Genomic DNA, 12,853 nt, shown 5'->3' on the forward strand with positions numbered 1-12,853 from the left:
GGATCAGAATGGCTCTGATACCATGCCAAAATAGAGTTAATTTCTTGATATTTTCATCTCCCAATCGGAGGATTTATATAGGAATACAAGCAATGATGATCAGGTGTGAAACCAGTACAAGAAGTCAGAAAAAAACTGCTATGAAACTACTGCCTATATCTAAATTTACTGCTTACAACTACTCTATTAATTACAATGGATTTCATGTCTGATTTCCTAATTCTTTAGTCAACAATGGCTGCTTAGTCAACAATGGCTGCTTCAGTTAACAATGTCAATTCCCGTCGCTAAGTTGCTAATGCCACCGGTGCTCCTCCAATTTGGATGAAAGGTACTTTGCTTTCCTTTTATCTGTACTTTCTAATATCTGCAATTTCGTTGCAAATGAGTCTCCTGGTGGTCCTCCTGACGATCCTTACATTCTCCGCTCCTTATGCAACAGCCTCAGCAGGCGATCACAGCTACAATGTAGGATATCTGCCCCCTTCTTCGTCAACAAAGTTGGCCTCTTGAACAACCCCAGGTACCCTTATCTTCCTCACCGCCGATTGAATACAAATTGTTTAAATTCTGTAAAGCTGACTGTGCAGCTGACATGGATTGGCAGTGCTGACTGTGCAGCTGATCTGTGTCTTTATTTAGGACATCAAGAATTTGATGGGTTTTGTGTAGGTTTTTTTTATAAATTGCCCATAATTGTGGAATTCATGATTTTGCAATGAAGTTTAATTGACAGCATTAGCACTAACATTGCAGGGGTAGTAAACTTACGGTGACTACTCTTACCAAGTTATTGTAAATAAATTAGCAATGCAACAGTTTCTGATCAAAACAAAGCTTGAAAAGCAAAAAATCTGATGATATGTTTAACTTTTTCCCTACATTCTTTATGTAATGCAAATTTTTGTGATATTAAACGATGGAAAACTCATTGTTCTGATATTGAATTGTATATACTTGCAGAAAACCTGGGCACAAGTTACAACTAATTCTTGATGTAAGGTTTCAGTTACTTCTTCGACTAAACAATTCAAAGCTGGAGAGAGCCTGCATCGGAAGAAGCTTAAAGTTGTTCAAGTTCTGAAGTTCAGGGATTTTATCAGTAATGAATTTTACTTCCAGATGTATTATGATGATCTTCCAGTCCGGGGGTACATCGGGAAAGTTGAAGATGAGAGTTGGGAAAAAGGGACCAAGTATTATCTGCTCACACATTTGCTTTTTGATGTTCTTTACAATGGAAACCAAGTAATAGAAATACATGCTTTTTGTGATCCAAATCATGCTGTTGATATAACAGAACTTGATATTGATGTTGAGTTCACTTATTCGGTTAACTGAAAAGCCACATTAACCCAGTTCCAGAACAGGATGGACAAGTACTCAAAGGCTTCATTACTGCCAGTCCGCCAGGAAATTCATTGGTTCTCATTCATTAATTCTATTATCATCATTGTGCTTTTGATGGATTGCTTGATTTGCTCATAGTGCGACGCCTCAAGAATGATATGAAAAAGTAAAACATTATTCACAATCTTGTCCAACTACATTATGTTTTTACTTGGTCAGCCTAGTGTAATTAATCTTGTCGTAGGTTCTCAAACAGTGACAAAGAAGAAGACAAGGAGGTTGGCTGGAAATACCTTCATGGTGATGTTTTCAGATATCCCCCAAACATGTCATTGTTTTGTGCTGTCTTGGGCGTGGGTACCCAATTGCTTGCCATGTAAGCTAATTTATCATTCTTCAGTCACTTCTCTTCTTGTTTCATAGCATGGTGATAGATATTACTCTGTTTTTACCTTGAAGGGAACACCTATAGAACAGAGGGACATCGTAGCCTCTGTAAATGTTGAACACCTACACAAAATTTCATATACGTATAAGATGTAGGACAATAAGAGCAGTGAGGCGGACAAGAAGATATTTGGACTCACTCCATCCTTTGGCATCCCCCAGAAGTGCCTTGGAATCACTCCAAGGTTAATGTGCCTCACACACAAGCAGAAAATCCAAGATTTCTTTCCACTAACACTGATTTTAAAAGCTAACAAGCTAGCCCCTTTTAGGCTAATTGGTACATGAATCTGGACAGGTCCACATTAATATACTTAGGAATTGTAAAGACTAATTTATGACACTTATTGCATTAATATTGCAACTCAAAGACAATGAACTTGCAGACTATGTGTAAACTGCACTTATTACAGAAGAGACCAGTAATACTCTAATTTATTGAATTTTGAACTTGGCTCCTCCATCGGTGTATGAATCGAGAGTAGAATATTGTGATTTTTCAGTCCTGTTTAAAAAAAAAATGCAGACTGTATGAGTGTCAACTTTTAACCTTCGTTTTAGTTTTAACTTTAATTTTTTTTTTTTTTTTTTATATCTTCAGGCTGTTTATCTTATTTTTGCTAGCAATTTTTGGAGTCCTATATCCGTGTAATCGTGGAGCTTTGTTCACTTCTCTCGTCTTTATATGTACTACTTCAATCATCGGTGGGTACACTGCTGCTGCTTTCCACAATCAATTTTCTGTGACAGGATGGGTAGTTTTCTTCGTCATATTGTTCTAGGATTAGTCTTTCTATCAGAGAGCTTTCTCCCTCGATTGAACGACTTCAGGGGCTCCAGTATTTAAATTTGAGAAACTGCAAAAGCCTTGTACATCTTCCCCACTCTGTAATTTGGAACACCTTGCAGCTCTCAATCTCAGTGGGTGCACAAATCTTTCTCAATTACCTGTCAACTTTGAGGATTTAGTACGCTTGTGGGATAATGCAGTGGATTTTGATAATGGGCATACTGGCTTTTTCACACGTGTACTATGCTCCTAAACATCATTGGCATCCACTACAGAGATCCGTAGTGAAGGTTTGGCACGTGTACAACACTCCCAACATCATTGGCATCCACGACGGCTACACGCCATGTCAGAGCTCCGTTTTGCCTGGGTCCCTCTCTGCCCCAACCTCCCAATTTCTAGGTAATCAAAATTCAAACCCAATTTTTGATTCGGAATTAAATTTCAAAATCTGGGAAATTTTATTATCTGAAAAGGAAATGATTTTCAGGGGTTTTGGGTACACTGTGCTGATAAACACATGGATATGAAGCTTGGTTTTGAAGTAATCAATCGGTCACGATGCTATGTGCAATGGCTTTGGTGGAATTGGCATGGTCAGACGGCTCTTGCAGAAACTGTGCTTGTGCACAAACTGAAGATACTGCTATCTAAATTCCTGTTGCTAACTTGCAAATGCCACCGGTGCTCCTCCAATTTGGGTGAAAGGTACTTTTCATTTCTTTTATCTTAACATTTCTATATCTGAATTTGTGTACATGACTATATTAGTCTAGATTAGATTGCCTTTTTTGCGTTAGTGGGGTATAATGACGGGTTTTTTCAATGTAGTCGTATGTATCATCAGCACAATCTGCATTCATCAGTAGCTTAGGTAGTTATAAAATTTTGAACATCTTTTCCTGTGAAGGAAATCAAAGAGAAATGAAGCCTTTCTCGCTGAGTGAAATCGCTTGTTGGTTTTCTTAGCCGGTTAGCCAGTCTAGATTTCATGTGTTAGACTCACACATTTATCTAGCCAATTTCTCCAGTTATTGGTAGAGGACATTTGTTAACAAAGCTTGACCGACTCTCCATGACTCATCCCTAAATACTCAGTCCCCTCAGCGACCAACGTCTGTCTCTCACATGTTGTGCGGAAGCTTCAACAAGTGTGAGTGAAAAATAATAAATCCTAGAAACTGATAACAGATAAATGAAACAATACCAACAAGAACACCAAGATTTATACTGGTTCGGCAATGCTTACATCCAGTTTGGAGACGACGGAGTATTCCACTATAATCAATGAGAACATACAATAGTGTTTATCACTCAATTTCCCAAAGATCCGAATAACCCAAGCTCACACACTTACAATAGGAAGAGAAAACCCAAAAAAAAATACAAAGCAAGACAATTTGAGAAAATTCTTCTCTATGCCGAATGGCTTCTTGCTATTTTTCTTTCTTCCTTGTTATATTTGAGTTATGCCTACACCTCCTTTTATAGGCCAAGGCCTCTCATCAAGTGGACAAGAATTAGGCATAAGTGCATCTCCCACCTGTAAGTGCATCCATTTTTTATTTCCCACCTGTAAGTGCATCCATTTTTTATTTCCCACATGTAGCATGCCAACCAAAAAGTAGCCGACATCATTTGTTGGTTTTAGACTACTTTGTTTGAGCCAATAATCAACAATCTCCACCTTGGCGCAAACCCTCTAAGTAGAACTCCCAATAGTCGTCTCCCACTCCCCTATGGGGCAATCAACAAATTTTACAAATGCCAATCAAGTCTAAGCAGTGCTTAAACTTGAGCAATGAAACTGGCTTTGTTAACATATCTGCAGGATTGTCAGCGGTCCCAATCTTCTGAAGAAGAATATCTCCCTCGTCAATAATCTCACGAACAAAATGGAACCTCACGTCAATGTGTTTCGTACGTGCATGATGAACTTCATTCTTTGCTAAATGAATAGCACTCTGACTGTCGCAATGAACATCCACACCCTTGAAGCCAAATGGCTTCCTTTATAGCTTCTGTTACAGCCATGTATTCTGCCTCAGTAGTTGACAGAGCAATTGTAGATTGCAGAGTCGACCTCCAACTTACTGGACCTCCAGCAATAGTGAATACAAAACCTGTAGTGGATCTACGCTTGTCCAAATCACCTGCGTAATGAGAATCCACATATCCAACAACACATTGACCAGTAATTTTATCCTGCTGGAACAATAAACCAACATCCACAGTACCCAGAATATACCGTAGAATCCATTTCACAGCTTCCCAATGCCCTTTTCCTGGATTATGCATATATCTACTAACAATACTAACAGCTTGTGAAATATCAGGCCTAGTACACACCATAGCATACATCAAACTACCAACAACATTTGCATAAGGAATTTGAGCCATGTACTGACTCTCTTCAACAGTTTTAGGAGACATAGAAGCACTAAGTTTGAAATGAGGGGCAAGAGGTGCACTAACCGGTTTTGAATTTTCATTCATCCTGAAACGTTGTAGTACCTTCTTCAAATACTGCTTCTAACACAAACTAATCTTGCCCTTCGGTCTATCTCTTTCAATTTCCATACCTAGTATCTTCCGAGCTTCTCCTAAGTCCTTCATCTCAAATTCATTACTCAGTTGAGTCTTCAACCTTTCAATCTCCTCTTTGCTCTTACATGCTATAAGCATATCATCAACATATAAAAGCAGATAAATGAAGGTTCCATCTTGTAGTTTGCGAAAGTATACACAATGGTCATAGTGACTTCTTGTGTACTTTTGCCCGATCATAAATCGATCAAATCGCTTGTACCATTGTCTTGGAGACTGCTTCAAGCCATACAATGATTTTTCCAATTTGCAAACCCAATTTTCCTTTCCAGCAACCTTAAAACCTTCTGGCTGAGACATATAAATCTCTTCCTCCAAAACACCATGTAAGAACGTAGTCTTGACATCAAGTTGGGCCAACTCAAGATCAAACTGCACAACCAAAGCCAACAGAATACGAATAGAAGAATGTTTAACTACAGGAGAAAATACCTCATTGTAGTCAATGCCTTCTTTCTGAGCATAGCCTTTAGCTACCAATCTGGCTTTGAATCTTACATTGTCTTTTCCCAAAGATTCCATCTTTTTGGCATACACCCATTTACAACCAATTTCTTTCTTCCCCTTTGGTAACTGAACCAGCTTCCAAGTCTTATTTTTATGAAGAGATTTCATCTCCTCATCCATAGATTTCTTCCACAACTCGTACTCTGAACTCATGACAGCTTCTTTGTAGGTGGATGGAATATCATCTTCAATAACGGGAAGTGCATATGCCACAATATCAATAAATCGAGCAGGCTTTCGAATTTCCCTTCTCGATCTTCTGGTTGCAATATAGTCTTGTTGCTGTGGAGGCTCTTGGGTAGGTGCCTCCTCTTCATCATCCTCGTCCTCATCATCATGATTAACTATAGGACTAGTGTTTGTAACATCAGACCTTACTGGAACAACTGGAGTCTTTAGTAACTCCACCTGCTTTAAGCTACTCATGGTCTCGGTTGTTTCAGTTTTACCTTCATGCTTGTTCTGATTAACCATAACAACCTCATCAAAGGTCACATCTCTGCTTACAACAAATTTCTTCTCATCTGGACACCAGAGTCGGTATCCCTTCACGTCAGTGCTAAAGCCCATAAATAGAGCTTTCTTTGCTCTTGGATCCAACTTGCTTTCTCTGACATGATAGTAAGCAGGACAACCAAATATGTGTAAGAACTTGTAATCAGTACAAGGTTTATTAGACCATACCTCCATGGGCGTTTTGCCCTCGTTTGCAGCAGCTGGCAATCGATTAATGATATGGCTTGCATAAGTGATTGCCTCAGCCCAAAATGCCTTGCTTAAACCAGCATTAGATAACATGCATCAGACTTTCTCAAGCAACGTACGGTTCATGCGCTCCGCCACTCCATTTTGTTGTGGTGTCTCCTTAACTGTAAAGTGCCTCACGATACCCTCATCTTGACAGACTTTCAAGAAAGGATCAGACTTATATTCACCCCCATTGTCTGATCTGAGAGTCTTGATCTTTCGATTGCTTTGAGTTTCAATCATCTTTTTCCACTTCAGGAATATTTTCAAGACTTCATCTTTACGCTTCATGGTGTACACCCATATTCTTCTAGAGAAGTCATCAACAAAGGAGACAAAATAATGGCTACCTCCCCAAGATGCATTCTTGGAAGGTCCCCAAACATCAGTGTGAACATAATCAAGAATGTTTTTAGTGTGGTGAATAGCAGTGCCAAATTTTACCCTAGTTTGCTTACCAAACACACAATGCTCACAGAATTCCAATTTGCATGCCTTTGCACCTTTCAACAAGCCTTGCTTCACCAATCCTTGCAACGCTTTTTCACCAGCATGCCCTAGACGCATATGCCATAACCTTGTGGTGTCTGTGCTATCGTCAATAGCTTCGGTTATGGCTGCTCCACCAATAATTGTACTTCCCTGCAAGAAATACAAGTTATTTCGTCTTATACCTTTCATCACCACCAGTGCCCCGTACACAGCTTTAAGAACTCCACTCTTCATGGTGATCTTAAGACCCTTGGATTCCAAAGCTCCCAGAGAGATAAGGTTTTTCTTCATATCCGGTATATACCGAACATCACTTAATTCTCTGACTGTTCCATCATGCATCTTCAAACAGATTTTGCCTATCCCTTGTGTTTTGCAGGCATTATCATTACCCATCAAAACAACTCCACCATCCAGCTCCTCGAAGCTAGAAAACCATTCTCGAATGGGACATATATGATAAGTGCAACCTGAATCCAAAATCCACTCCTTGGAGTGACCATTAGTAGATGAACTAGCCAAAGCAAACTCGAGATCATTATCTCCTTGGTTTACAATATTTGCTTCAGGACCCGCTTTCTCCTTCTCTTTGTTCTTCAATTTGGGGTAGTCTCTCTTCCAATGACCCTTTTGGCGGCAAAAGGCACATTCATCTTTAGCAGGAAACTTCCCTCGTGACTTTGAACGAGATTTTCCCCGTTTCACATATTTTCTTTCCACTGTTCGACCCCTTGCAACAAGTGCCTCGGTTTGTGAATTGTGAGTCTTTAGTTCCTTCTTTCGACACTCATGATTCACCAATGCCGCAGACACCTCATCAAGTTTCACCTCGGTTTTTCCATACAACAAAGTAGTTGTCAAATGATCATAATCATCAGGCAATGAATTTAACAAACATAATGCCTTGTCCTCGTCAGGAATTTTCACATCAAGGTTTGCTAAATCAGCAAGTATTTTATTATAATCATTGAGGTGTTCATGCATAGAAATACCTGGACTATACTGAAAACGGAAGAGTCGTTTCTTCAGGAAGAGCCGATTTTCTGCGCTCTTGGTCATATATTTTTCCTCCAATTTTGTCCATAACTCATTGGCAGAAGTTTCCTTCATATACGGGTATTTCAACTCCTTGTCAAGAAATGATCGAATAGCAGCACAAGCATGAAGATTAATTCGCGTCCATTGCTTGTCCTCAATATCTTCTGGTTTCTCTTCCAAAACCATATCCAACTCTTGTTGATACAAGACATCCATAACTTCACATTGCCACATACCAAAATTATTAGAGCCATTGAATTTATCAACCTCTAACCTTGTAGTAGCAATTTGGTGTCTGTTGGATGTAGGTGCCGACTCCTTCTTCACAGGTTCACCTTCATCTCCAGCCATCTTCTTCGGCACTATTCACGGGAATGCAGCGCCAAGAAATTTTCCCCTTTTTTTTTTTTTTTCACTCCCACGAAAAAAACAAAGCCCTAGTCGAAAAACTGGGCTCTGATACCATTTGTTGTGCGGAAGCTTCAACAAGTGTGAGTGAAAAATAATAAACCCTAGAAACTGATAACAGATAAATGAAACAATACCAACAAGAACACCAAGATTTATACTGGTTCGGCAATGCCTATATCCAGTTTGGAGACGACGGAGTATTCCACTATAATCAATGAGAACATACAATAGTGTTTATCACTCAAATTCCCAAAGACCCGAATAACCCAAGCTCACACACTTACAATAGGAAGAGAAAACCAAAAAAAAATACAAAGCAAGACAATTTGAGAAAATTCTTCTCTATGCCGAATGGCTTTTTGCTATTTTTCTTTCTTCCTTGTTATATTTGAGTTATGCCTACACCTCCTTTTATAGGCCAAGGCCTCTCATCAAGTGGACAAGAATTAGGCATAAGTGCATCTCCCACCTGTAAGTGCATCCATTTTTTATTTCCCACCTGTAAGTGCATCCATTTTTTATTTCCCACATGTAGCATGTCAACCAAAAAGTAGCCGACATCATTTGTTGGTTTTAGACTACTTTGTTTGAGCCAATAATCAACATCACAGTCACTCACAATTCCACCGAATGAATAAGTTTCCATGACTCAATCCACTGCAAGCACACCTCAACACTCCAAACCCACCCCTGGTATTATTCTGACAAACACAGCTGCTAATGCAAAACATGTTGATGTTTAACCCTTGAGCTGATATCTTGCAGGCAAAGTCACAAGTTTTGAATTTCATTTTTTTATATAATGTTAAATGGCATGTCACTATAGGGGGTGCTCGCTAGGAAGTATTCAATGTAATATAGGGAAGTACTCAATAGGGAGTGCTCAATGTACACACTATAAAATTAATTGGTAATATAAAGAGTAGTCCAATCTTTTGTAGGCTTTCTGCTAGACTTGTCCCTTACTGAAGTGAGACAAATTGTCCTCGTATTCTCAACTCTCAACACTCCCCCTCATATGTTGCCAATTTTCAAGCCTACACATGGACAACAACTTAGGTGACGTGTGAGCACGTGTAGCCCTTGAGCTTTCATAAGAATGACAACCTGTCGATGCCAGGTAAAAAAAAAAAAATGAATGAGACTTTATGATGTTGAATTACAACAAAACACTTGTTATATAACAGCTGAGTCCATTAGCAGCTGTGGAAATTAGGCTGGTCACTAGGGGAGTTGTCTACTAAAAGAAAAAAGAAGATGGTTGTCCACTCAACAAAGGAATTGAGACAGCTGTCCACTAAACAAGCAAGTGGAAATGAGTGTATTTTTGCTCACCATCTTTAATTATAGAATATGGTCACCACCCATTGTATAGCTTGATATGTGTCCCACTAACAAACCAAAGTTAACCTTTTAATTAAATAATTTATTTTAATTTAAAAACATAATTAAAATTTAAAACAAAACATGAAAAATTATAAAAAAAATTAAATATTGTGGACCTCACCTCTAACAACACATCACCCTTCTTCCCCACTCATCCGTCTCCCCCCCTCCCAACTCTTTCCTTCCTTCCTCGATCAGCAAGCTTTAATTTTTCTACTCTAATTCTTCCTCTTCCTTCTACTAGGCTCCCATCAGGCAAAGATTCGACGATGATGACGATTATTCAATTCTAAAATAGGTGGTGAGCATACCCTATAGTTTCATAACAGAGTAGTAGAAGTAGAAAATCAAGAAATGCGTCGACAGAGAATAGAGAGAAAGAGAGAAATATCTTTGTATTGATTGTATTGAATGATTGAGAAGCGTTAGTTACAATATGGTGCTATCTACTATTTATAGTAAGCACAATAACTAACTGACTAAACTAACATCTTAACAACCAACTTCACCAGATCATGACATTTGTCAATACAAGATAATCCTATTTGTCTAACATCAAATATCTAATACTCAATACCATTCCCCCTCAATTGCAACTGGGAACCCAGCTTGAGATTGGTACAATGATGCAAGAAGACAGGTCCATGGAGTCATTTGGTAAGAATATCAGTAACTTGATCTGCAGAAGAAATATACTCCACTTGTAAATCTCCTTTTTGAACTTTATTGCGAACAAAATGAAAATTCGTGTCTAGATGTTTAATTTTGGTATGGAATATTGGATCAGAGCACAAAGCAATAGTGGAGACATTATCACAATGCAACAATGGAGGAGAAGGCAAAAATAATTTCAAATCCTTGAGAATTAAACGAATCCAAGCCAAATCGGAGCTATATTGGCTAGAGCTTTATATTCAGCCTATGTAGAACTTCTGGAAACACTACCTTGCTTTTTAGATTGCCAAGACATTGGATTTTGACCGAAGAACACCACATAATCTGTTGTAGACTTTCTAGTATTGATATCTGATGCCCAATCAGTATCACTAAATGCAACCAGATCCATATTAACACTAGACGAATAAGTAACACCATAATCAACAGTTCCTTGTAAATATCTCAGGATTCTTTTAACCAAACTGAGATGTATATCAACAGGATTGGACATGAATTGACATGCATATTTGACAACAAACGCAATGTCGAGTCTGGTAAAGGTAAGGTATTCCAATGCACCCACTAAGCTTCTAAAAAGAGTTGAAGCAGTGAGTGGTGTGCCTTCATTTCGCATTAACTGTGTATGAGATTTACAAGGAGTAGGAGAGGGCTTACAAGTAGTCATACCAGCCGGTTTTATCGAGTCCTTGGCATACTTAGATTGAGAGATAAAAAGATCTCCATTGTCTTCGTAAGTGATCTGTAATCCTAGAAAAAATATGAGCTTCCCCACATCCTTGATGTCAAATACCTCTCAAAGATTTGTCATGACTTGTTGAACCAAGATAGAATCATATCAGTGATGATTATATCATCATCATAGAGAAGAAGAATAACCACTGCATCACCTTGTGTCTTGACAAATAAACTTGAATCTGAATCTGAAACCACAAAACCAAGAGAAGGCATGTATGTTGTAAACTTAGAGTTCCATGCCTGAGGTGTTTGTTTGAGGCCATAGAGACTTAATCAATTTACAGACATAATCAGGATGAGATGAATCTTTAAAACCTTGGGGCTGTTTCATGAAAACTTCTTCCAGCAATCTCCATGGAAAAATGCATTTTTAACATCCAAATGCCTTAAAGGCAGTTTATTTGCAGCAGCAAAAGCCAAAACAATCCTGATAGTACTATGTCTCACAACTGGGCTAAAAGTTTTTCACAGTCCAAACCACGTTCTTGACAAAAGCCCTAAGCCAGTAATCTGGCCTTATACTTTGAAATCTTGTCATTTTGATCTCTTTTGATCTTATACACCCATTTGCTTCCAATTACATTCCTGTTATTAGGCATAGGAACAAGCTCCCAAGTTCCTAGTTTATGAAGAGCATTGAATTCTTTTGTCGTAGCCTCTCTCCACACAAATAACTGTTTGTTTATATGATGATGGTTATGTAGGTTCCTTAATATACAAGATAGCAGTAAAACCAAGACAAGCAATATCATTAGTAAAATATGAACTAGAAGATGAATCAAGAGATGTAGTGTGCAATACCCTGAAAATTTAAATATGTGAATATGTGAAGAAAAATCGAAAATAAATCGATTTATGGTTATGAAAAATTGAATTGAGAACTTTTAAAGTTTTGCTTCCAAAAATTATTATAAATTATGTCATAAAAATTATTGTTAAGTAGGAAATGACGAAAATGCTCTAGTGGGTTTAACGTAATTATACAAGGATGTATTTTATACTTATGCATATTAAATTATTTCTTGTTAAATTTGGATAGAGCATGGCCCTACGAGCGCATAGGCGCAAAGCGTTAGTGAAACGAAGTTATAACGAATGAGTTTTTAGTGTTTAAAGTCGGGGACATTTTTGTAAATTTAACCCCCTTTAGAAGGCTCTAGATTTTCTGGAGTATTGAGATTATGCCACGTGTGTGACTGAGATGAGAAGTAAAAAACAGAACGGAAGAAAATGGACGGTTGTGATGGAAAAGAAAGGACATAAAAAGGAGGGACACGGACGAATCAGGGGGAAAGGAAAAAGGGGGAAATGAGAGAGAATCGGATCCCCTTTGCCTCGTCAAACCGACCCGACTCCATCTCCCTGTTCCGACCACCGTTGACGAAGGAATTGGTGCCAAAATGATCTTCACTTTGAGCTATCTCGACATCTCCCTCGTTTTCATTTCAATTCGAGTCATGGGACTCGATTTCTCGACAAACAAGCATCGGGGTGTGCGAATGGGTATACGGTGGCGATCTACCAACCCGGAAGCTAACTCAGTCAATTTCCACCACCAGTAGAATCTCCTTGAACCCAAGAACAAAGCCCAAACAAATTTTGGGGCGGCGGAGCACCGGAGGTGATGGATCGAAGTATACCCTTTCTAGGGTTTCTGATGGGTTT

General features: G+C 38.7%; 1 long non-coding RNA gene across 1 annotated transcript; it reads left to right on the forward strand.

Moving 5' to 3' along the window:
- The first annotated feature begins 272 nt into the window (after positions 1-272).
- Positions 273-2,243, forward strand: LOC137733829 (uncharacterized). The gene is made up of 4 exons (XR_011068543.1): positions 273-331; positions 443-523; positions 964-1,516; positions 1,595-2,243. It is a non-coding gene; the product is annotated as an uncharacterized lncRNA (long non-coding RNA).
- The last annotated feature ends 10,610 nt before the right edge of the window (positions 2,244-12,853 follow it).

This window comes from Pyrus communis, chromosome 5, assembly GCF_963583255.1.
Source record: "Pyrus communis chromosome 5, drPyrComm1.1, whole genome shotgun sequence".
Lineage (NCBI taxonomy): Eukaryota > Viridiplantae > Streptophyta > Magnoliopsida > Rosales > Rosaceae > Pyrus > Pyrus communis.